The following is a 25,018-nucleotide window of genomic DNA, read 5'->3' as shown; positions in this document are numbered from 1 at the left end:
CTCCTATCAGCAAGCACAAGTGAATGTCTGAAACTAGTGACATTACATATTTCACAATACAAAAGCACAAATCCTAAAAAATTACCATGATGTCACTGAAGGACTTGGATGTCTCCCAGGCACCCTACATTTCAAAGTGGATGAAACTGTGGAGACAGTGCAACATTTGCCATGTAGAGTCCCCATAACATTGAAATAAAAAAATATGACTGCAATAAGACAAATGGAAAAGAATAGAATCATTGCCAGAGTGACAGAACCTACCAAGTAGATATGCAGCATGGTAGCCATAGAGAAATCTGGTAAACGTCACATCTGTATAGATCCAAGCAATTTAAACAAGGCATTGTTATGAGCTTGCTACCAAATGTACACTATAGAAGAAATCTTACCAGACCTTGCCAAGGCTAAAAAAATTTCAGAGTTAGATGCAAAAGATGGGTACTGGCAAATCTTATTAGACGAAGAAAGCAGCTACCTTACTACATTTTGGACCCCAGAAGGCCGTTATAGGTGGCTGAGAATGCCTTTTGGCATAAAACCAGCAGCAAAGGAGTCTCAGCACCGCCAGCAAGATGCACTGGTGGCTCTCAAAGGAATCAGTGTAATTGCAGATGACATTCTGGTGTATGGATGTGGAGATTCAATGGAGTGTGCTATAGCTGACCATTACAGCAATCTGATCCCTCTGCTAGAAAGAGCCAGAAAAGTCAATCTAAAACTCAATAAAAATAAGATGAAGCTATGAATGACAGCAGTACCCTACATGGGTCACGTCCTAACATCACAAGGTTTGCAACCAGATCCAGAAAAAGTGAGGGCTGCACAACAGATGCCTAAACCATCCAATACCAAATATCTTCAGCAGTTACTAGGGCTGTGTTTCCACCAGCGATTTACTCCAACCTGGCTGCGCGGTGCAGTCTCTTGTGTTTCCATGATGTCATGGCCATTCAGCACCAGCCCCTCATTTTAATGCAGAAAAACCACTTCTTCTGAGAGTGGTCTGACTTTTCCAGCTTACTTCAGCTCCATTACTGACCTATTTCCACAACTGCACTGGGTTCGGTATCATAGTCCTGCCCATGGGGCATGTAGCCTGGCCTTTGTGGGTGTGTCGCTCTGACCTCAGTGTCGCCTTTCCCTCCCTGTTTTCTGGAAGTTTCATCGCCATTTTCGAGCAGGATGCCGAGGCACCAACTTTTAAAACTTCATTGAAAATAAGCACTAGAACACAGCCCATGACCCCAGTGAAGGGGTGTTTTCTCCCATTGTGCTGAATGAGGCTTGCCCTCTCAATGACCACAGAAATAACAGAGAAGCCCTTCAATTGACAGGCACATATCAAAGCCCAATACCTTCATTATGATGAAGTGTGATCTTGAAGCTCAGGTCCATTGCCCTGGGACGTAACTCCTTCACAGCTTCCATATAGAGATTCTGGCGTTAAAATGGGGGCTGGTTTTCCCACAACAAACCCATTAGAGTCTCCTCAGAAGTAACTCCCATTGTGGTTGATGAGGCTTGCCTTTGAATGCCCACATCAGAACTTACAGAGAATCCCCCTCAACTGAAATGGCACATTTTGAAGCCCAGCTCATTAAGTGCGATTAAGCGATCAAGTGGGATCTCAAGGCTCTGATTAATTGCCTTAGGAAGAAAGTACTTCACAGCTTTGTTATAGATATCCTACGAGTTACAATGGGGGCTGGTTTTTGTCATTGTGTTTACTGCTGTCTTTCCCACAACAACCCCATTATTGTCTTGTCAGAAGTAACTCCCATTGTGGTTAATGAGGATTCTCTGGGTTAAACTGGGGGCTGGTTTCCCTCTTTGTGTCTCCCGCCTTTCCCAGCACAAGCATATGTGTGTCTACTCAGAAATAACTCCCACTGTGCTCAGTGAGGCTTGCTCCTGAAATGCAGGTGTATCTGGACTTTCAGGGGAAAGGAGAAAGGGAGGGTGAGAGGGGGGAAGCCTCTCTTCACAGCAAAGCTGATTCCTTTTTAAAAATCCAGTACTCCTCCATTAGCTTCTCCTTCCGTTGTCCTGGAAACACAGCCAAGGAGGCGGGAACATTGATGAGGTAATCAAACCCAACCCAGACTCCACCCAGACTCCACCCAGCCATCAAGAAAATAATTCGATTAGAACTCAGTGGAAACAGCACAAAGCCCCAGGCTACAGGGCTGATAAGCTGGGTCTTTAAGGGCTGTGGAAACAGAAAAAGGAGAAGATGCGATTGGGGAAACATTGCAACAAAGTTGCAAACAAAGTGATGCTGATAGCATGGAAACACACCCTAGGATTTCTTAATTACCTAACCAAATTTCTTCCCCACATTTCTGATGTATGTGAGCTTCTAAGATGATTCTTGGACACAGATACACCTTGGATGTGACTACCCCAACATGATGCAGCCCTCCAACAGACTAAATACTTGGTTACCAGACATCCTGTGTTGAAGTACTATGACATGAATGATAATGTTACTATCCAGTGTGATGCCAGTGAAGCTGACCTGGGTGTTGTACTTTTACAAAATGGGCAGGCTGTTGTACTTGCATCGAGGTCTTTATTGCAGACTGAATGGCATTATGCGCAAATTGCAAAATAACGTTTTTGACCAGTACACACAAGGTCCAAAATCCATCAGGGATGACAGCAATCATAAGCCTCTAGAATTTATTTTAAAGAAATCATTGTTATCAGCTCCAAAATGCCTCCAACACATGCTTCTTAGGTTACAAGGCTATCCCCTGAATGTACAATATAAAAAAGGAGCTGAGATCTACATAGCAGGTCTCCTGTCCAGGGCACCCTTGCCACAAGAAAAGCACACTGATAAGCAAGACTATGAGATACTCAATTCCCTTGAAGCACAAGCAACACAAGACAAGAGGAACTAGAAAGCATTAATCAAGCTGCTTATATGCCCATCTCACAGGAAGGGCTTCAAAGAGTCCAGGAAAACACTTTACAGGACAAAGAGCTGCAGGAATTGATCTATTATTTTAGCAGGGTGGCCAGATACCCAGGAGAAAACTCCAGTGTCCACTTGAGCCTACTGGAACTATGCCAAAGACCATGAGGAAAGACATATTATCAAGAATACGTCACAGTCATTCTGGAATAGAAGGATGTTTGAGGAAAACTAGAGATGTGATATACTGGCCAATTATCGCTAATGATGTCAGAGACCTTGTAAGCAACTGTGATGCATGTGCTGAATTCCAAGCAAGTCAGCAGAAAGAACCACTAGTGATACACAGCATTCCTAACAGACAATGGAGCAAGGTGGGAATTGACCTTTTCACAGAAAATGGCAGCAAATGATTTCATTCTAATAGACTACAATTCAGATTTCTGGGAAATGGATAAACTGCCAGATACCATACCAGCAACAGTAATAGAAAGAATCATGAACCATTTCAGCAGACTAGGCATACTTGACTGTGTGATTTCAGATAGTGGACCACAGTTCACTTGCAAAGAATTTGCCAAATTTTCAAAAGACTGGGAAATTCACCACATAACATTATCTCCCTACAACAGCCAATCTAATGGTTAAGCTGAATCAGCTGTCAAAATTGCAAAAACTCTATTAAAGAAAACCGCAAGAAATAAAGAAAACATTTGGCAAGCTATTCTGGAGTGGAGAAATACTCCCATTGCTGGCATGACTAGCAGCCCACGATCCTTGGTGCCTATATCTCTTGCATTATTGAAACGTAAAGTTGCAACAAAAGTCACAGATCACCTGCAAAACAAACACAGTAAAACTAAAACCTACTGTGATGGGGATACAAAAGAGTTACCACCAGTACACATTAGAGATTCTGTATGTGTCCAGTTATTTCCTCAAGACAAGTCATTTCCCTGGACAAAAGGAACTTGTATGGGACAAATAAATCCCCACACTTATATTGAAGTTAATGGATGGTCTTATCGATGGAATTGCAAGTTTATTTGTCAAATGAGGCCTCAAGGACTCCAAGACACCTCAGATGTGGTGGATGATGATATGCAGGACTATTCTACCATTCCATATTCTCGTGCAGATGCATGCCAGATTCCTGACCCTGAGCCTCAAAATCAAGAGACATATGCAACTGCATCACCAGCACAGAACAGCAACAACATGCAGGATCAAGATATTTCTGTACACAGTGACAATGTAAAAAGCACACGTACCCACAATCATATCAAAATACCTAAATGATACACAGGTTTTGTATTAAATGACTGATAGGCAACTTAATTATCTGTCATTCAGAATCAGTACTACTTCCAAGTTAAATGTTCTACATATTTAGTTAGAGCAGTTATCTTCATGTTACTTACGTGTTCTCTCAACAAATATGACATTGGGGATGTTATAATAGGTCGCAGTTATATTCAACAAAAGGACTGAAAGGAGACTACAAGATGAACACCAGTACAGAGGTCAAGAGGGAGGAGCCTAAGCAAGCACTACAGATCTTGTTTAAGAATAAACCTTCTCAGTAAAGGTTTAGTCACAGCCCGTAGGCCTCTGTCTTTCATGGGCTAAGAAAGCACTGTTAAAACACTTGGGGGGTTACAAGGTGTGCAGGCTACAGCCTTGAAGAATTCCAAAACTGTCTTAGCCCTAAATAGCAAATTCCTCCTATTAAAAACAACAACACAAAGTATAGAGCAAAGTAGCATAAAATACATTACACGTGGCGCTTGCAAGAACACTGTAACACCACATGGTGTGTAAATCACCATGGCCGCCTGACCATTAGCATGGTTACTCGGAAGAAGGTAAGTCTCACAGAACTTAGTGGGAGTTATGCTGTAGTATATATGCATAGGATGAAATAGTGGTGTTGCTCCCAATAATGTCCACCTCAGCAGCCTCACTTCAGTTCTCATGCAACCAGCTAAACCGGTGTACTGCTGAACAGGGCAGTCTTCTTACGCAAGAGGCAAGGAAGATAAATTCTCTCTTTTTCCTATTTTTCAGTCACCAGATCCCATTCTCTTATTTATTCATTTATATTAAATTTATATATGGCCCAGCTGTCAGATACCCATGGGGCAGTTTGTAATAATAAAAAACAACAATACAATAACAGCCCAGACAATAAATACCAGAAAAAAATTAAAATGTTAAAGCATGAAACATAATAAAAACATTAAAGAGACAGAAGTAAGGTTAATAATCAGGGCAACAGATTAATGATTAAACGTAGACATGATACAAAAGAAAAAACATGAAGGGAAGAGGAAAATAAGAAAATGCAGGTAGCAATTTAAGTTATATAATAGTTGTTATGATGACCAGGTATAATGGCCACTGAGAGGTCAGTTCTGGTATGGGAAGAGCCAAATGGCAGTTGGAGTGGCTTGGGGTGTCTTGCTTCTTTCTCAGATGAAGCCAAGAGGTATGGCTGCTAATAGAGACTGTACTAGGCAAGGGGCTTGACAGAGTGATGACTGGTCAACTCCAGTCACTCTGGGATGAAGTTGATTTTCTGGTCCATTCAGTTGGCCTTGAAGCCTGGTTTGGTGACAAAAACTGCCTTGGTAGCCCTGTGGGATGACCTTTGCCAAGAGAAGGACAGGGGGAATGTGACCCTCCTCTGTCTCTTGGACCTCTCAGCGGCTTTCAGTACCATCAACCATGGTGTCCTTCTGAATAGACTTTGTGTTGGGTATGGGAGGCACCCCTTGGGGTGGTTCTGCTCCTGCTTGGAGGGCCAAGTCCAGAAGATGGAGCTGGGGACCATTACTCAACCCCTTGGCAGGTGTACTGTAGTGTCCTGCAGGGTTCTCTTCTTTCTCCCATGCTGTTTGACATCGATACGAAACTGCTGGGAGAGGTAATCTCGAGATCTGATTTGAGGTGTCTCTGGTATGAGGATGACACTAAGTTTTGTCTCTCTTTTCCATTAGATGCAGGTGAAGGTCACAGGCAATAGAATCATTTTCATAGAAACAACAGCCCATAAGTTGGAAGATATCTGAACAGGATAGTCCATGAGAATGATTGCAATAGATTGAAGAGGCTAATGCTGGGCCCAGAAAAAGCACGTTTAGGTCATGTTCAAATTTAAGTGCGTGTAACTGGTTGCATGACTGAAACCCCAGCTGCTTAAAAGGGGGACAGTTGTGAGCCACAATGTCCCCAGATCATAAACATTGATATTGATCTGGCTGTTCAGGACTTTACACTGATGTTGTACAGCAGGAGTGGGCAACATAAGCCAGTCCTCCCCCCCCCCCCCCGGTGTTTGTTGTGGGCCTCATTCACTGCTTCACTACTGCTGAATTTGTTGTGGCAGCAAAAACTGGACTGATTTTAGAAGCAGAATTGTGCTCCTGGAAGCTTGATTCTGCTTGGAAACAAGGAGTGTGCTCCCATGGGCCTCATTTCCCTACTCAATCAGTGCAGTGTTTACCACCACAGTAGTGGTGGCAGCAAATTCAGTGGAGATGGGGTGTGGCCCCTGGTGGGTTCCGGGGAGGCAATGTGCCCCCAACCTCCAGAAGTTGCCCATCCCTGTTGCACAGGGATAGATCCTCAGAAGGGCTTAGGTCTAGTGCAGGGGGCTTGAACGTCTTTCAGCCTGAGGGCCGAATTCCACTTTGCAGAAGCTCCCAAGGGCCACACTCCAGTGGTATCAGGGCTGAAGGTAAGAAGGCCAAATATACCAGCATATTTTAGCTTAAAGTTATGACTGCCAGTAACTCAGCCTTAGGAGAGACATTTCTGTTGGATAATAGAAACAGCTCCGCATGCTTCCAGGCACTAGGGGGCGATAGAGAACATATCCAGAGCCACTTATCTCGTTCATCCCCCTTGTCGTCCTGTAACTTGATGGGTTCCTTTCTCCAACTCCTTTCTTGTCCTCTTTGCCTCTGCAACAAGCAACATGTGCTCTCTCCTTGAGGGAAGCAAGGAACCATATCTACTGCCTTTGCTTACTCACATGCCCACATCCAGCTCCAGGGGGTGCTTGTAGTTGAACAGCGTTAGATAGCTGTTACTATCTAGCTGATATACATTATACGAGATGTATAAAAGCCTGATAAAGTAAGTTGATTTGAACTTTTTCTAAACTAGCTCTAGCCTGTGTGTATTTCCTCTAATATTTAATGCTGCGTTACTGCACTTTCTACATATAAAGCAACTTGGCTCTAAGTCATAACAGACTTTCCAACAGTTTCAGCCTTTTAGAATGTGGAAAAACTACAGAAAATCAGGAAACCACCCAACAGTTGGTGGTCAGGGGAAAGGGGGAGAGGCCAGGGAAGGGGCTGTGGTCTTCTGGGACACCCAGAGGGCCGGATTGGGACCCCAGGAAGGCTGGATTGGGACCCTGGGCTTGAGGTTCTGCATCCCTGGTCTAGTACATTACAGATTCAAGCACATCTTTCATTCACTGAACTATGCATGCTTGCAGGCAAGGCTTTTATTGTAAAATTGCCCTGCCTCATTCACAGAATGGGGGCAAGGAAGTGGGGAGATAATGTTGTTTCCCATTTGTAACCCTCCTGTGTTTCCCCACTGTTGCTTCTCCCTGCTTTTTCTTACCACAGAAAATCTGCTAAGGAGGGAACGACAGAATAGCTGCACAGTGCCTTTTACTGGTAGCCTTAGGAGCCCTCCATCTGGAAGCACCCAGGTTACAGTTAGGATCATGAAGCTATGAAACAGCTAATGTGAAAAAATGCAGGAGGGAGAGGGAGAAGTGTTTGCTTGTCTATATTCAGTACTAAAATGATCATATGCCTTAAATAAATTATGTTGGCTCAGTCTTTTATGGGGTTGTCCAACCTTTTCCACATGAAGGCATTTTAGGAACATGAGGTTGAGCTTTCAGTTTATTTTTTTATCCAGGAGGATAAAATTGGCTTTGTTTTAAATTGGCTCCTAACATGAATATAAAACCTGCTTTGGTTGGGATGTTTATTCAGGTTTTTCTTCCAAAATCTCTCTCACATAAACAGCAATGAGGGATAGGAAGTGATACAAGAGAGACAAGTGTGTTTTCAGGGCATATATATGTTTAAGCTGGTTTGATACTCATTTTCTTTTGCCAAGCAGGCCTAGAAATTGCAGTTCTGTGAGGGGGCAGGGGACCTCTAATCCAACATTTCTCATCAAGCTACAATTCCCAGGATTCTTTGGGGGAAGAACAGCATCCAAACAGCAACATGGATTCCCTGCCTGCAAATCCATTCCCTCGCCTGAGGTAAACACAGAGGGTTTTCCTTCCTAGCAACCCTAAAACTTGGAACCTGCTTTAGAGATCAGCGATCTGCAGGCCCCAATCCCACTGGGCGAAGGGATTGTGCTTCTTCCCATTTCGTTTTATGTTATTCCTCCCCCTGCCTTGGTTTTTCATCATGCTCCTCTGCAATGCTGCAAGAAGATCCACAGCTGTGCTTCTCACCTAAAAACTAGCCACTCTCCTTTAAGAGTTCCTGGCTTGTGGGACTTGGGCCAAAACTGCCTTTCATTATTATCTTTCAGCCTTACTAACAGGGCACAGTGTGGGAGCATGTATGCACAGAATAACATATTGCCCTCGCCAACTGCCCCTTATAAGAGGTTGTCTGAAGCCCATGTTGGGAGACTGAGGAGGGACAGGGCTGTCAGAGAGTGGAAGCTGTTTCGCTCTGGACCAGAAACTGGCCCCGTGGTGGAGTTGGAAGGTGCAGGGGATCCTTCCTGGAACGTTTAGTCTGTACGTAAGTGACAGAGCCCCCTTCATGGATCACTGCCTTGCTGTGGCGAAGGCGCTTGCGTAACTCAGTGAAGCCATAAGCTATGCCATGCAGGGCCACTCAAGACGGACAGATCATGGTGGAGAGTTCTGACAAAATGTGGTCCACTGGAGAAGGAAATGGCAACCCACTCCAGTATTCTTGCCAAGAAAACCCCATGGAACATATCACAAGGCCAAAAGATATGACGCCGGAAAATGAGCCCCTCAGGTCGGAAGGTGTCTGATATACTACTGGGGAAGAGCAGAGGGAATTTCCAAGTAGCACCAGAAAGAGTGAAGCGGCTGGGCCAAAGCCGAAAGGGCACTCAGCTGTGGATGTGTCTGGTGGTGAAAAGAAAGTCCGATGCTGTAAAGAACAATATTGTTTAGGAACCTGGAATGTAAGATCAATGAATCAAGGTAAGCTGGAGGTGGTCAAACGTGAGATGGCAAGATTGAACATCGAAATCTTGGGAATCAGCGAACCAAAATGGACAAGCATGGGTGAATTTAATTCAGGTGACCATCATATCTACTACTGTGGGCAAGAATCCCTTAGAAGAAATGGAGTAGCACTCATAGTCAACAAAAGGGTGGGAAAAGCAGTACTGGGGTACAATCTCAAAAACGACAGAATGATCTCAGTCCGAATCCAAGGCAAACCATTCAACATCACAGTAATTCAAGTCTATGCCCCAACCACTGATGCCGAAGAAGGTGAGGTTGATGGGTTCTATGAAGACCTACAACACCTTCAAGAACTAACACCAAAAAAGATGTCCTCTTCATCATAGGGGATTGGAATGCTAAAGTAGGAAGTCAAGAAATCACCGGGATAACAGGCAAGCATGGCCTTGGTGTACAAAATGAAGCAGGACAAAGGCTAATAGCGTTTTGCCAATCCCTGTGGAGCGGAGCCGGCCGGGAAGGATTCCAGGGGGAGGGACGGAGCACCTCCTCCCCCATCAAGGATTCCGGGGGGAGGGACGGAGCGCCTCCCCCCCACCGCGAAGCAGATCCACGAAATGGTAAGGGACTTTCGTACATCCCTAGCAGACAAAGTTCCGTCTAATCAAAGCTATGGTTTTCCCAGTAGTAACGTATGGCTATGAGAGCTGGACTATAAGGAAGGCTGAGTGCCGAAGAATGGATGCTTTCAAACTGTGGTGCTGGAGAAGACTCTTACGAGTCCCCTGGACTGCAAGGAGGTCAAATCAGTCAATCCTAAAGGAAATCAACCCTGAGTGCTCCTTGGAAGGACAGATACTGAAGCTGAAGCTCAAATATTTTGGCCACCTCATGCGAAGAGAAAACTCCCTGGAAAAGACCCTAATGCTGGGAAAGATTGAAGGCAAAAGGAGAAGGGGACAGCAGAGGATGAGATGGCTAAATAGCATCACGGATGCAATGAATATGGACTTGAGCACGTTCCGGTAGAGAGCGCAGGATAGGAAGGCCTGGTGTGCTATGGTCCATGGGGACACGAAGAGTCGGACACGACTTTACAACTGAACAACAAAGTGACAGAGGCACAGGCCAGTTAAGTGGACAGCTTGTAGGTTTTGTTTGGCATTTCAGTGCATCCTTTGTTTGCTCCCTTACCCTGTTTGTTTGTTAAATGTTAATTATTGGTTTAGTTTATAATTTAAGAACATAAGAGCCATGCTGGATCAGACCAAGGCTCCATCTAGTCCAGCATTCTGTTCACACAGTAGCCAACCTGCTGCCCATGGGAAACCCACAAGCAGGACATGAGTGCAAGAGTACCCTCCCACACATGTTCCCCAGCAACACATGTTCCCCAGCAACATAGGCATACTGCTTCTGATACCAGAGGTAGCAATTTGACTTGTGGCATGTATTTTGTGGTGTCTGATCAGGACCTAAGGGAGGAGATTTCCCCCTATGTGTTCTAACTACTGAGAAACGCTACCCAGGGTAAGTTTTGAACCTGGAAAAGGGTGGTGGTGAATAGAAGTCCAAGCAGGGGACAGAAAAATTACACCTCTGGACACCACCTCATGCCCCTTTCTAGTTGCAGGGCTCTCATGAGAGTTTGCTTGAACTCTCGCAGGGCTTGGCCGAGTTCCTGTGAGCTCCTGTAAGGGGAAGTGGGGACGTGCAATGGGAGGATGGGTGAGTGGCTGCTGCTGCAGAAAACCCCAGAAGCCACTCTTTCACAATGGCAATGCCATGGCGGGAGAGTGGCTGGTGGGGCTCTTCAGAGGCACATTAGTCCACATGATGGTAAGGCCAGCTCTGTGGAAAGACATGCGGGTGTGCACGTGTGTGTGTGTGTGTGTGTGTATGTAGAAGGTGGGGGAAATGTTGCAAAACAGGTTCTACAGTTTTTAAACTTACCACCGGTAAGTTATAGTACCACTAGAATGGAACATACATTACTTGGTAGCACACTGAAACTGTAATCAGTGAAAGAAGTAATTAAAGTGGTCTGGGAAGAAACAGAAAATTGAGATAGAAGTAGCAGCAGGATAATGGGCTGGGGAGTGCACAACCAATTTGGATGGCTTTAACAGGGGATTAGACGCATTCATGGAGGAGAAGGCCATCAATGGCTACTAGTCCTGATGGCAATACTTCCAGTATCAGAGGGAGTACGCCTATGAACACCAGTTGCTGGGGAACATGACCAGAAGGATGCTGTTGCACTCATCTCTACTTGTGGGCTTCCCAAAGGCAGCTGGTTGGCCACTGTGTGAACAGAATGCTGGACTAGATGGACCCTTGGTCTGATCCAGCATGGCTCTTCTTATGTTCTTAGTCCATGTGCTGTGCAAGTGAACCAGGCACTGCAGTAACAGTAAAAAGCCTAATGTAGATCCAGCCCTGATTTTGCATATTTTACAAGAGTAGTGTCCCTTGTTTGATACAGAATTTTGAGAAGGTTGTTTTCCCCCTTCTCCCTGACCCCAGTGCCCAGGAGCCCATTTCCAGCACATGAAGGTGGAATTTCTCATATCAGTTTCTCATGTAACTTCGCATTGCACATGTAAAGTTTATGCTGGATCCCAAGAAAAGCTTGGAAAACTAGACAGGAAGCTCTGGTGTGAGTGGCAGGTTGAGTACTCTTTTGCGCCAGCCTGCATTTCCTTTTTAAACAGAAGGCAAGCAAGGGACACATGAATTTTGTTACAAGCAGCATTGCTGCTCACTAGGGTCTCACTGCAGTCTATGTTAAATATACCCAATGCCTGCCCCCCTGCCCCTTGAAATGGCTGCCATTCTCAAAACACATAAAAGATTTTCATTGGATCTATCAGAAATACACAAGCTGAGTGCTTATCAAGGAAAAAAGGCAGTGAGCATATCATCCTTATTTAGGTAGCATCTGTTTTCAAACAGAAGTGCCTTTTCATTACATTACTTCAGGGGTAAAGTGCCATTGCTACATTCCTGGGTACTTGCTTACACCAGCAATTTATATGTTGCCTGCTAAGTTAATATAATAACCAGCTAAAGCTGTTTGTTTCAGGTCCTAGAGTGGATTGAATTCATTTAAGTTTCACAGAAATCTAATTTCTCCCCCCATAATAAAATCCATCTATGGCTCTTCGGTGGTTTGGAAATCTCTACCAGGTGACTAGCGATTTAATATCGTTACTTCACATTTTGTGCGTGAACATAATGCTTGGCAAAAGCACCCGACTGACAGCTTGGAAAGCATTTCTACTTTTATTAAAATAAATGGGGCTGAAAGAACAGCAGTAGCACAATACGGTATCCAGCTCCAGCATATTTCAGACTTGCAAAATTGTTCCCTCAGTGGTTAAGACAATAGGACAGTCCAATGCAACCATGTAGGGCTTTCAGCTATGATTGTTCAGAATGCCAATTGCTGTGCTCGGAAACAATCTACTTTGGGTGTTTACACATGACACGCTGAAATTGGTCTGCAATGCAAATATAAAAGCTACACCGGTGAGATGATATCTTGACATTCTCTTCTGTGTGCTATTCAAACTGTTGCCCAGAAATCCTGCCCTGCAGAGTGGAGGCCCTATGGTGAAAGTTAATACAATATGAGGGAATGAACACACCAAGTGCAGGCGGTCTGATATATAAATTAGAAAGCAATCCTATGGCCAGTAGACAGAGTCTGGGGGGCCATAGGATACTTCACACTCCTGGATCTGAGGTTGAAAGCATGCTCCAACCTCAGACCCAGGACTTCGAGCTCCCCATCCCTCCCCCTCGCAGCCGCTGCAGAGAGAACTGCACTGGCTGTCTCTCCAAGATCGCAAAAGCAACCTCAGACAGAAGGGAAAGGGGGTATGCTGGTGGGCAGGGAGGGGAATGGATGGCTTATGCCATATTCCCAGGCCCCCCCCCCAGCCTCCTTCCCTCTCCCTCCCTGACACCTCAGCTAGATGGGCAAAAAAGCCTGTCTAGCTAAATTCCCGAGTGGGAGGCACAGCGGAGGCGAAGTTTGCCTTGTCTGTGCCTCCCGCTCTGCAATGTACTCATAAGCCTCCAAATTCAGAGGCTTATGAGGATCAAGGGCGGATCCAATAGGATTGTGCCATTAAGTTTTTAAGTGTCATTCAACATTCTTGTGCTGCTGCTGGGTCCCAAGCATCCTTCAGGAAAGAGAGTGGAAGGAGGTAGCAGAACATAAGCAGAGTGGCCCTAGAAGAGGAACATTCAAAAAATGTTTTAACTCTTTTAACCATTGTTTTATTCTTTTATCATGTTGTTCACTGCTCCGAAATGAGGAGTGGTATATAAACATTGTAAATAAATAAATAAATAAATGGAAGGATAGCAGACAGTCTGCTGCAGTGGTGGGGATAGTAGAAAGCCAGGGGAAGCACATCATCTCCTTTGTGCTACTGTGAACAAGGAGCCATCTGGAGACTAGAGAGTAGCATCTCAGACTTCACTGCAGGGAGGTCTGCCCAGCAAGCCCATTAGTTGCTTGCCACGCTATTTCTGGGGGTGGGATACTTAGGGATGTCAGAGAATTTCTCCACGAATCTCGGGGAGGCCGAATGCCAGCGCATTTGGCCCCCCGAAATTGGTGGAGAAATGGTCTGTCCCCCTGCCCCGGGACGGGACTTACCTTGTTCGAATGTCCCTGGCGGCGGCGGTTTGGTGGCAGTTCGGCGGCGGCCGGTCTTTTGACCGGCCGCTGCCGCCATTTCCAAGTAAAAAAAACACACACACAAACAAACGTGATAGGCTACGTAAAGATTTACGTAGCCTATCACAGCTAGATTTTTAAAAAACACCGTGATAGGCTATGTAAATCTTTACGTAGCCTATCACGGCTGACTTTGGGGGGAAAAAAAAAAAGCGCGTATGCAAATGGCGCCGCCATTTGCGTTCCTTATTTTGATATGTGTAGTCTATGTAAACATTTACGTAGACTACGGTGAAAATAAGGGGAACACAAATAGCGTAAACATTTACGTAGACTACACGTGCCCAAATAAGGAACGCAAATTTGCATACGCACTTTTTTTTTCCCCCCAAGTCAGCCGTGATAGGCTACGTAAACATTTACGTAGCCTATCATGGCTGACTGCAGGGACGCAAACGGCGGCTAGGGCCGCCGCCATTTGCGTCCCGGCAGGAGAGGAGGTTTTGTGGCCGGAAGGACGGGGCACCTCCCCCCGGCCAGAATTTCGGGGGGAAGGGACAGGGCACCTCCCCCCCCAGCCAGAATTTCAGGGGGGAGGGACGGGGCGCCTCCTCCCCAGCCAGAATTTTGGGGGGAGGGATGGAGCGCCTCCTCCCCACCGCGAAGCAAGCTTCGGGATCAGGTAAGGGACTTTCGTCCATCCCTAGATACTTATTGGGGGGGCAACTCAGGTAGTGGGTCACCCCCAAAAGCATGGCACCAAAGGAACTAATCCCTCTGGGGTTGCCACTTTGGGGTGGAGCAAGGGGCAAAAGCCATGTTAATTTTTGTTGGGATGGTGATAGAATGGGAAGAATGGTTGGTTGCATTTTTATTATCATTTAACAGCTCTTGAATATTAGGAGCATTAACTAGATCCCACTGTTTTGGATAACTTTGACCAATTTACCAGTAGTCCAATTTGCCATTCATGAGCAAGGTATTGGAACTAGTGGTGGCTTCTCAACTCAAGTCAGCCTTGGATGACACTGATTATTTTATTCCATTTCAATCTGGCTTCTGGACTGGTTTGGGGACAGAAAGCGTCTTGGTCACCCTAGGAATGGATGCAGGTGAGGATGTCTCAGCAGCTTTTGATATTATTGATCATGGTATTGTTTTGGACTATCCAGGATGGGACTGGTGTCACAGTGTTATGATGGCTCTAGTCCTTTCTGGGCAATGGACCCAGAAGGTAGTGCTGGGAGACTTCTGATCCACCACATAGCCATTAACATTTGGGTCATTTTGGGTTCTGTCTTGTTCCCCATGCTATTTAATATCTACATGGAATCGCTGGGAGAAATAATCAGAAGGTTTGATTTGATGAATGATCAGTATGTGGATGACACACACCTCTGCCTCTCTTTTCCACCTGCTAATCACAGAGAGACTGTAGAAATCCTGAAGAGGTGGCTGGAGGCAGTTTGTGAATGGATGAGGGCGAAGAAGCCAAAGCTTAATCCATGTCAGTCAGAAGTACTGTGTGCTGGGAAGCCTGCTAATCTGGATAGAGGTTTGCAATTGGTTTTGCATGGGGCTGCGTTTCCCTTGAAAGACCAAGTAGGAAGTCTGGGAGTTGGGGGCGGGCGGTCTTCTTGACAATGGAATGAGAAGCGCGTTGGAGTATTATCCGGATTTTCATGGAATTGGCTTTGTTCCATCAGGGACATATGAAGAAAGATTAGCTGACTGTACTGTACCTTTAAAATCCAGTTTTCAGGGGGTCACACTGCACTGGAAAGGAACATACTTCCAAGGAGCCTGGGCTGGGGTGGGTAGAACTGAATCTCATCAAACTGGCAAGGGCTGCTCAACCAATGAAAGAGGCTTGTTTCCCAGCCCATGTTCAGGCTCCCCCCTGATTCCACATTATTATGGAGAGCAACTAATAGGCTCCTAATGAGCAACTAACGAGCGCATCTTCCCCCACAATTTCACCACATTCCAGCAATCTGCCATGGAGTTCTTGCTCCCAGCCCATTTTTCCCCATGTGCGCACCTTTGCCTTGAGAAGGCAAAATCCCTGGTTCTTAGGTGCAGCATCTGAAGGGTCCCATGAGAGCATTCCACCCCTCCCCCAATTTCGCCCCATCCAGCAATCCGTCGTGGAGTTATTCCTCTCTCCCATTCCCTATAATGTGCTCACTTTTGCCTTGAGAAGCCAAAATCCCCAGTTCTTGAGTGCAGCATCTGAAGGCTCCCTCTGAGAACAGGCCCCCGCAATTTCACCCCATTCCAGCAAACTCTTGTGGAGTTATTGCTTCCATCCCCACCTCCGCTTTTCTCTTTCTCTGGGCACTTTCTCCATGCTTTGCAATGACAGGCTCCCAAGACCTCACCAGATCAGAGAAGCAACTTTACATAACTTTAAAGAAGCAACTTTACACAATATCAGAGATGCTATTTAACACAACAATGGAGAAGCCAAGTAATGCAAACGTCAGAGAAGTGCATCATCACAGAGGCTAATTACTGGCAAAATGTGAGTGCAGGGCAATTCTGAAGGCTGGAAAGGCTCAGTGAGGTCATGGCCAGGTGAAAGAAACACCTCTGGGCAGGGCTCTAATGCCAAAGTAAATGCAGAAGATAGGAGCACATAGCACCAGAAGTGCAGGGAACCTGAATTAAATAAATAAAACTATAAAAGAGTAAAACTATAAAACAGTAAAAATAGTCTCAGAAAATCCAGCTTTTTTCTGGGGTGGCTGCAGATTGGCCACGATGTTATCTGCCACCAACGACCTTGAAATGCTCCCAACTGGCAGCAAATCCTCTGTGAGGTCAGGCCCTTGGGCTTGGCACTATTGATGGAGAAGGCAAACTCATGAACATGCCACAAATATGCACCCCTCTCAAATCCTGCCCCCTTCATTTGATTTACCTTGTCATGTAAATATTTTGATCACTGATATTCTGTTTTCTGCTTCTAAACCAGTATACTTTTGCAAGTTTAAAAAAATAAAGTTGATGGAAACTACTTCTTCATGCAACACATAAATCTATGGCATTTATTGTTTCTGGATGTTGTGATGGCTTGCTAACATGTGATTTAAAAATAAAGCATGACACTGATGGCAATAGTCAGTACACTAGAAATATGTTCCGAGGCAATATAGCTCTGATTGTAAGATGTTGGAGGTTATCCTGTGCCCATCTATGGCACAAACCAATTCTGGCAAGCTAACACAAAACACCAGAAACAGTGAGAACTTTTATTGGAAGCAAAATCAGATTTCATAGATGAGCTTCTTAGCTCTCACAGCAATAGCTTAACGGTTACAACTTTCCAGAAATCACATGTTGTTGTTGTTCAGTCGTTCAGTCATGTCCGACTCTTTGTGACCCCATGGACCATAGCACGCCAGGCCTTCCTGTCCTGCGCTCTCTCCTGGAGCGTGCTCAAGTCCATATTCATTGCATCAGTGATGCTATCTAGCCATCTCATCCTCTGCCGTCCCCTTCTCCTTTTGCCTTCAATCTCTCCCAGCATCAGGGTCTTTTCCAGGGAGTTTTCTCTTTGCTTTAGGTGGCCAAAATATTTGAGCTTCAGCTTCAGTATCTGTCCTTCCAATGAGCATTCAGAGTTGATTTCCTTTAGGATTGACTGATTTGACCTCCTTGCAGTCCAGGGGACTCGTAAGAGTCTTCTCCAGCACCACAGTTCGAAAGCATCAATTCTTTAGCGCTCAGCCTTCCTCATAGTCCAGCTCTCACAGCCATACATTACTACTGGGAAAACCATAGCTTTGATTAGACGGACCTTTGTTGGCAAGGTGATGTCTCTGCTTCTTACTGTGCTGTCTAGGTTTGCCATAGCTTTCCTCCCAAGGAGCAAACGTCTTTTAATTTCATGGCTACAGTCACCATCTGCGGTGATCTTGGAGCCCAAGAAAATAAAATCTGTCACTGCTTCCATTTCTTCCCCCTCCATATGCCAGGAAGTGATGAGGCCAGATGCCATGATCTTTGTTTTTTTAATGTTGAGTTTCAAACCAGCTTTTGCACTCTTCACTTTCACCCTCAACAAGAGGCTCTTTAGATCCTCTTCGCTTTCTGCCATTAGGGTGGTTGCGGATCTGAGGTTGTTGATAATTCTCCCGGCAATCTTAATTCCGACTTGTGATTCATCCAACCCGGCGTTTCTCATGATGTACTCTGCATATAAATTAAATAAGCAGGGCGACAATATGCAGTCTTGTCGTACTCCTTTCCCAATTTTGAACCAGTCAGTTCTTCCATGTCTGGTTCTTACTGTTGCTTCTTGACCCTCGTACAGGTTTCTAAGGAGACAGGTAAGGTGGTCTGGTACCCCCATCTCTTTCAGAATTTGCCACAGTTTGTTGTGATCCACACAATCAAAGGCTTTAGCATAGTCAATGAAGCAGAAATAGACGTTTTCCTGGAATTCTCTTGCTTTCTCCATGATCCAGCAAAAGTTGGCGATTTGTTCTCTAGTTCCTCTGCTTCTTCGAAACCCCGCTTGTACTTCCGGTAGTTGTTGGTTCGCATACTGCTGAAGCCTAGCTTGTAGGATTTTGAGCATCACCTTGCTGGCATGTGAAATGAGCGCAATTGTGCGGTAGTTTTAACGCTCTCTGGCATTGCCCTTCTTGGGAATTGGAATGTAAACTGACCTTTTCCAGTCTTGTGGCCACTGTTGAGTGTTCCAAATGTGTTGGCATATTGAGTGCAGCACTTTAACAGCATCATCTTTTAGGATCTTAAATAGCTCAGCTGGAATACTGTCATCTCCTCTAGCTTTGTTGTTAGTAATGCTTCCTAAGGCCCACTTGACTTCACTCTCTAGGATGCCCGGCTCAAGTTCAGTGACCGCACTATCATGGCTATCAGGGACATTCAGATCTTTCCTGTATAGTTCTTCTTTGTATTCTTTCCACCTCTTCTTAATCTTATCTGCTTCTGTTAGGTCCCTGCCTTCTTTGTCCTTTATCATGCCCATCTTTGCACAAAACATTCCCTTGAGATCTCCGATTTTCTTGAAGAGATCTCTAGTCTTTCCCATTCTGTTGTTTTCCTCGATTTCTTTGCATTGTTCATTTAAGAAGGCCTTCTTGTCTCTCCTTGCTATTCTCTGGAACTCTGCATTCAGTTGGATATATCTTCCCCTTTCTCCCTTGCTTTTCACTTCCCTTCTTTCCTCAGCTACCTGTAAAGCCTCATCAGACAGCCACTTTGTTTTCTTGCATCTCTTTTTCTTTGGGATGGATTTCGTTGCTGCCTCCTGAACAATGTTACGGACCTCCGTCCATAGTTCCTCAGGCACTCTGTCTATCAGGTCTAATCCCTTAAATATATTCATCACCTCCACTGTATATTCATAAGGGATATGATTTAGGTCATACCTGAATGGTTTAGTGGTTTTCCCTACGTTCTTCAATGTAAGCCGGAATTTTGCAAGAAGCAGCTCATGATCTGAGCCACAGTCAGCTCCAGGTCTTGTTTTGACTGACTGTATAGAGCTTCTCCATCTTTGGCTGCAAAGGACATAATCAATCTGATTTCGATATTGACCATCTGGTGATGTCCATGTGTAGAGTCGCCTCTTGTGCTGTTGGAAAAGAGTGTTTGCTATGATCAGCGTGTTCTCTTGGCAAAACTGTATTAGCCTTTGTCCTGCTTCATTTTGTACACCAAGGCCATGCTTGCCTGTTATCCCGGTGATTTCTTGACTTCCTACTTTAGCATTCCAATCCCCTATGATGAAGAGGACATCTTTTTTTGGTGTTAGTTCTAGAAGGTGTTGTAGGTCTTCATAGAACCGATCAACCTCAGCTTCTTTGACATCAGTGGTTGGGGCATAGACTTGAATTACTGGCAGTGATCCATGAAGGGGTGAAATCATATAGCTGATGGTAATTAACTATAGGCTCATTATTTAGTTCAAAGAACAGTCAAAAGCTAATAAATATAACTGTGTCAGAGATCAATACAACTTGATTTCCCTGTTGCAATCCCTACAGTTCAGAATACAGGGCAAGGGGTTTGAATGATTCCTGGTGTAAACCATCCCAGGCAATCCAAGACAAGGGTTCTAGAAAAAGACCTAAGTAAATTCACACATGCAGAGATTTATTCCAACCCTGAAATCTTCATTGCTACCTCCACACTACATAGGTCAAGGCCTATCAAATCCAGGAGTCAAAACATAGCTTCAACAGTAAGTCCAAAGTAAACCCACATATGAAGAAATTTTGATGACCATAGCTTCCACATTGGTAGCTCCACACTACATGGGTCAAGGCATAGAAAAATCCAGGAGTCATATCCAAGCCAGCAGACCTTCTGAGCTATTGAAGATGAAGATACACAATCCATAGCAAACAAGAATTCAGGGTCTATGAAAACTATAACAATACATTCCATGGCAGATTCATAATGATTCACAGATCAAACAGATACTTCAGGTGAAATAGATAAAAGTCCCAGTGAGAAGTGTTTCCTGTAGCTCAGACAGAGGGAAGTCCCAACTTGAAGGGTTACATTTGTAAACGACGGCTCATAAAAGATGGACATTAAAGGCAATGTTCTCAGCAAAGGCTCCCAGCCTGGGCATCAGCTTAAAACCAAGTGTGGGGCTACAATAACATACCTCCTAACAATCTAATTGATGGGATGGGTGAGGTGGGGTTAGCCCCTAAATGAGTGCTGTGCCAAACAGGGCATTTCTATTCTGCCCGCTTAAGTTGACGTATCAACTTGTGTGGCACCTCTGAATCCTTCTGCTAGTTTCTCTCCGAGAAGGTGTTAGCTATCTTAACTACAGGTGTGACATTGAAGGTCAACCACTAGCATCTGGACAGGAGAGACTCAATCACCACTGCTTTTCTCTGAGAAAAATGACAGAGATAAGCTCACACTTATTCTGATATTCCGCAGGCTGATTAGCCCCCACCCACCCTTCAACTTGCCATGACGTGAATAACGACGCAGAGCCAAACTCTTAGGCTGCGGGCTTCTCGCTACTGAACTGGGTTCCAAACCCTTCCAGACCACTTCTGTTCAGATTCTGACTGTAAACTATAGAGCCCACTGCCACGCTCGGGCTGGGCCCCAACAGCAACAAATTATAGAGAGTGGCTTGATTGTGACCCTCTTGTCTTGATTGTGAGCGGCTGATGTAGCTTGCTACTGTCAGAGGCTGTGGGCTGGTTTACACAATCAAGCAGCCCACCGTTGTTTATTTAAGCCATGGTGGGCTGTGGTGCATGCAGGTGGCCATTTTAAATATTCAAGTCACGACTGCAGCTTGTTATACTTCCAAACCTGGCAAGAGTGCATTTTGGAGTGGTTGACAAACCATCCAGAACCCTAAAACAGCCCATGGATTCTGGATGGTTTGTTAACCATGACAACAATCCACCCTTGCTGGGTTTGGATGACACACGCCACAGTTACAGCTTGAATATTCAAAAGTCTCCCAGCACATACCAGCAGGTGCCACAACCCACAGTGTTAACCCACTTAAATAAGCCACGGTGGGATGCTGTGATCATGCAAACCAGGCCAGTTTATTATGTTTCATGAGCCTTTGATCTGTTACATCATGGCAATTCCTTATGCTGACCTAGGACTTGGATTAAGCAGGGTATCAGTTTACATTACCATAATGCATCTGAATTTAAAGTGGTTCCTTATGAATCTAAAATTTTTGCTTCTGAATTTAAAGTAGTTGTTTCTGAATTAGATTCTGTCTAACAATATTTTGAATTAAAACCCCTGTCCCACATTTCTGGATATCAACATTTCATTAGGAAGCAGTTTAAAGCCCTGCCAGAAATGATTTTGTACTTAATAGAACATCCCTACATTTCAATCATCATATTGTATGTTCCGTACAGCTGTATTGCAATAAATACTGTTTGCAGTAAAGAGATCTTAATCATGAGCACTTCAGCTAACATTTGTTGAGAAATCCAGCCATATAGCTAATTTTAAAGATTAGCATGTTTCATTTTAGATTAGTCTTTTGCAGCTGAAAAGAAAAACTGAACAGTTTATGGGAAATGGTAATGAAATGGTCCAATATTATACACAACGTGAATTGAATTACTTAATACTGTCCACTTTCAAACACATAATTTAAGCTCATAGAATTAGGCAAACAAATCACTAATAATCTGTTTAGATCTATATCTAAACAGTATATAACGTTATAAATAAATAATAGCAACAGGATTGGGGAACCTATTTATGTTTGCAAGGCTATATGCAAAGAATATGCAAGAGAAAGACTTATGTCCTAATCCAACCAACTGTTCTTGGAATGTTTCAGTGGGTTGGATCCAGACTAAGTTTAGCATGCTTTAGTCCCATTGAGATCGAGGATTTCAATGGCACTAAGCATGACTAATATAATTTGGATCCAACCCAATGGAGGGAACCAATCTGCATATGTTTCTTTGTATATGGAGCTCTGCTTCTTCCATCGAAATGAATGGGAACTGTTGTGCACTCCAGAAATCCATCAGCAGTTCACAGAATATCAAGCAGTGAGGGGTCACTGCATACAACCAGATAATTAATAAATTAATCAATCCAGATACGATAGAAAACAACAAACAGCACTTCAGACATGTTTGACACCTTAATCCCACGTGGACTCAACCTGTAGGATAATATCTGACATCACTTATCTACTATGTCACTCATTTGCCTGACATCACTATGCCTGCCTCCTTGGCTACGTTGATTCACATCGGAGGAACTGAAGAAGGTGAAAACTGAGTCCTATTTAAGCAAATGTGAGCAGAAGCCCCCTTCAGACCTTCTTGCTCAATATTAAGGTCAAGAACAGGGAGAGCAGGTATGTTGGGGTTAGGAATGACATATGTGACCCTGTGGCCCCTATACAGATTGGTATTTCCTATTCAGGAATAATGCCTGAACAGGGCTAATAACATGACAAAATCTTAAACTTATTTGTGAAGAGCAAGGATCACTCATAATGAGAATTTTCCATAGCAGAGCATAGAAGCTGGATCCTCCAATCAGGGATGACCATGTGAGGCTGGTCACACCTGTAGGGGCAGATTTGTGATGCTAGGGAAATGTGGGTCCTCAGAGGAGCACCTTGGGCACCTGGGTGATTGGTAGCTTCCAATCATCCCCAAAATAGCGTGGCCACTTGTGAATCGCCAAAAAACAGGACAGAAGAGATCGATTTGCATAAAATTTGCATATGCTGATATATATATGTGTAGATGCAAATTTAGAAATAAACATTTAAATAGAAATACAGTACATTTCTGAAATACAGTGTGGAAGGTGTCCAGTGACCTCTGTGCCTTCCTCAGTCTGCTGTCCAGGTGCTGTTGATGGGCAACTTCAAGGCCCAGCTCTGCCTCCTGATGGTTCTCTATCTTTAAATTGGACAGCCCTTCAAAGACACCTTCAAAATAGAGGATAGTCTTCTACTAGTCCTTCAAATAGATGAATGCCCTCTGTAAAAGAGGACGCATCACCCTGCCAAGAAAGTGTAAGTAAAAGATGAGAGCTTTGTGAGGTTTCAATCTAGACAGACCCATGGGGGGAAATTCCAGGTAGATTGCTAGGAAATTGAGAAGCTACCCTGGGTGTTTTTTTTAAAGAGACAGACACTTCATTCTCAGGCCTTTCTCCGCAGGGCCTTCTCTGAAGATTTCAACAGATACCGAGTGGGAAAATATATATGGTAGGAGCCATTCTACAAGGAACTCAATATCACTTAGCACTTCTTTAACTCAGCAGAGTGATGCTACCAGTACATAAAAAGCCCCCCCCCTGCATTAACAGCCTTGTGTGGCACAGAGTGGTAGGCGGCAGTATTGCAACCAAAACTCTCCCCATGACCTGAGTTTGATCCCAGAGGAAGCTGGGTCTCAGGTAGCTGGCTCAGGTCGACTCAACCTTCCATCCTTCCGAGGTCGGTAAAATGAGTACCCAGCTTGCTGGGGGAAAGGTAGTCACGACTGGGGAAGGCAAAGGCAAACCACCCCACTATAGTCTGCCATGAAAACGCCAGTGCAAGCAGCGTCCCTCTAGGGGTCAGTAATGACCCGGTGCTTGCACAGGAGGAACTTTTCCTTTTCCCGCATTTTATGCAAGTTAAAACCTTTTGAAGATTGTGTGTGTTTGGGGCAGGTGCCATGTAATTTCTCTTTTGTACAGATGTGTAGTACACCATCAACATTACATATACTACTAGTGTCTGCAAAATGGCCTCTGTGTATCAGTGTAGAAAGGACAATGACATACAAGTCTGTGTAGTATAGACATGATGAACATCACCTTAGGCTTTTCATAGCCCCAGAGTAGATCATGGTGGCTTTTGGTTCTTGGTACTAATCTGGATCATCGGGCTTAAGTCAGTTGTTAGGTGGCATTTGATTGTTTTTATTGCAGTAGTGACCAGATGGGTGCACGAAGATGTTTGCCATAAGGGGGACTGTATCCCTGTAACCCCCCAGCTTAGCAGCAGAAAATATTCCAATATCTAGCAGCATACTTTTCAGTAGCAAAAAGCAGCGGTATTCTCAGTCTTCTCCTTCATGATCCAGTCATCCCTTGGCCTTTTTTTTGCTGCGGTTGGATGTTAAGGTCAATAGGTTACAAGGAGCTAATGGTAGAAAATGTCAAGGTCAATGAGTGTGGCAGCTAGGTGGGTTCCTAAACAAAGTGAGTACTGTTGGCGGGTCCTCTTGGGAAGACGTCTGGGTACCACTGAATTATCTTCCGTAGACAAAACACTGAAATGTACAGTCGGTGCCCCAGGCCTGATTACAGTCAGCATAAAGTGCTCCGCATGCAGATTCCATGAGATTGTAATCTCAGAAGGACAATTTTAAAAGATGTGTGCTTTTTCCTGTCACTCCCTGGGTAGACTATATATCATACTATTTAATTATCGTGACTTTTTTTTACTCCCCCTGTCCATTCACTGAGCTCATTTTAAATTAAAACCTCTCCTCTCTCATTTATCTGATGTTCCTTAACAAGAATTCCTTTGGATTACTTATGTGCTTTTTGCAAAACAGCGATGGTGGGTGTTTGGTGTGCTTGTCATCCAGCGAAAGCCAAATTTTGATGACAGACATGAAACAACATTTCAGGAAATGTGCATTGCTGGCATGTTTCA

The 25,018-nt window shown here is 44.5% G+C and overlaps 1 long non-coding RNA gene across 1 annotated transcript in view; it reads left to right on the top strand.

Annotated features, from left to right (window-relative positions):
• Positions 1 to 25,018, top strand: part of LOC146340067 (uncharacterized) — a 95,976-nt gene that overhangs the window by 54,698 nt on the left and 16,260 nt on the right. The gene's annotated exons all lie outside the window — the stretch shown is intronic.

This window comes from Heloderma suspectum, chromosome 7 (genome assembly GCF_057233095.1).
Source record: "Heloderma suspectum isolate Gila_16-S chromosome 7, 16-S_ref, whole genome shotgun sequence".
In the NCBI taxonomy this organism is placed as follows: Eukaryota; Metazoa; Chordata; class Lepidosauria; order Squamata; family Helodermatidae; genus Heloderma; species Heloderma suspectum.
The sequence above is the reverse complement of the archived record's forward strand: the minus strand, read 5'-3'. Positions and strand labels throughout refer to the sequence as shown.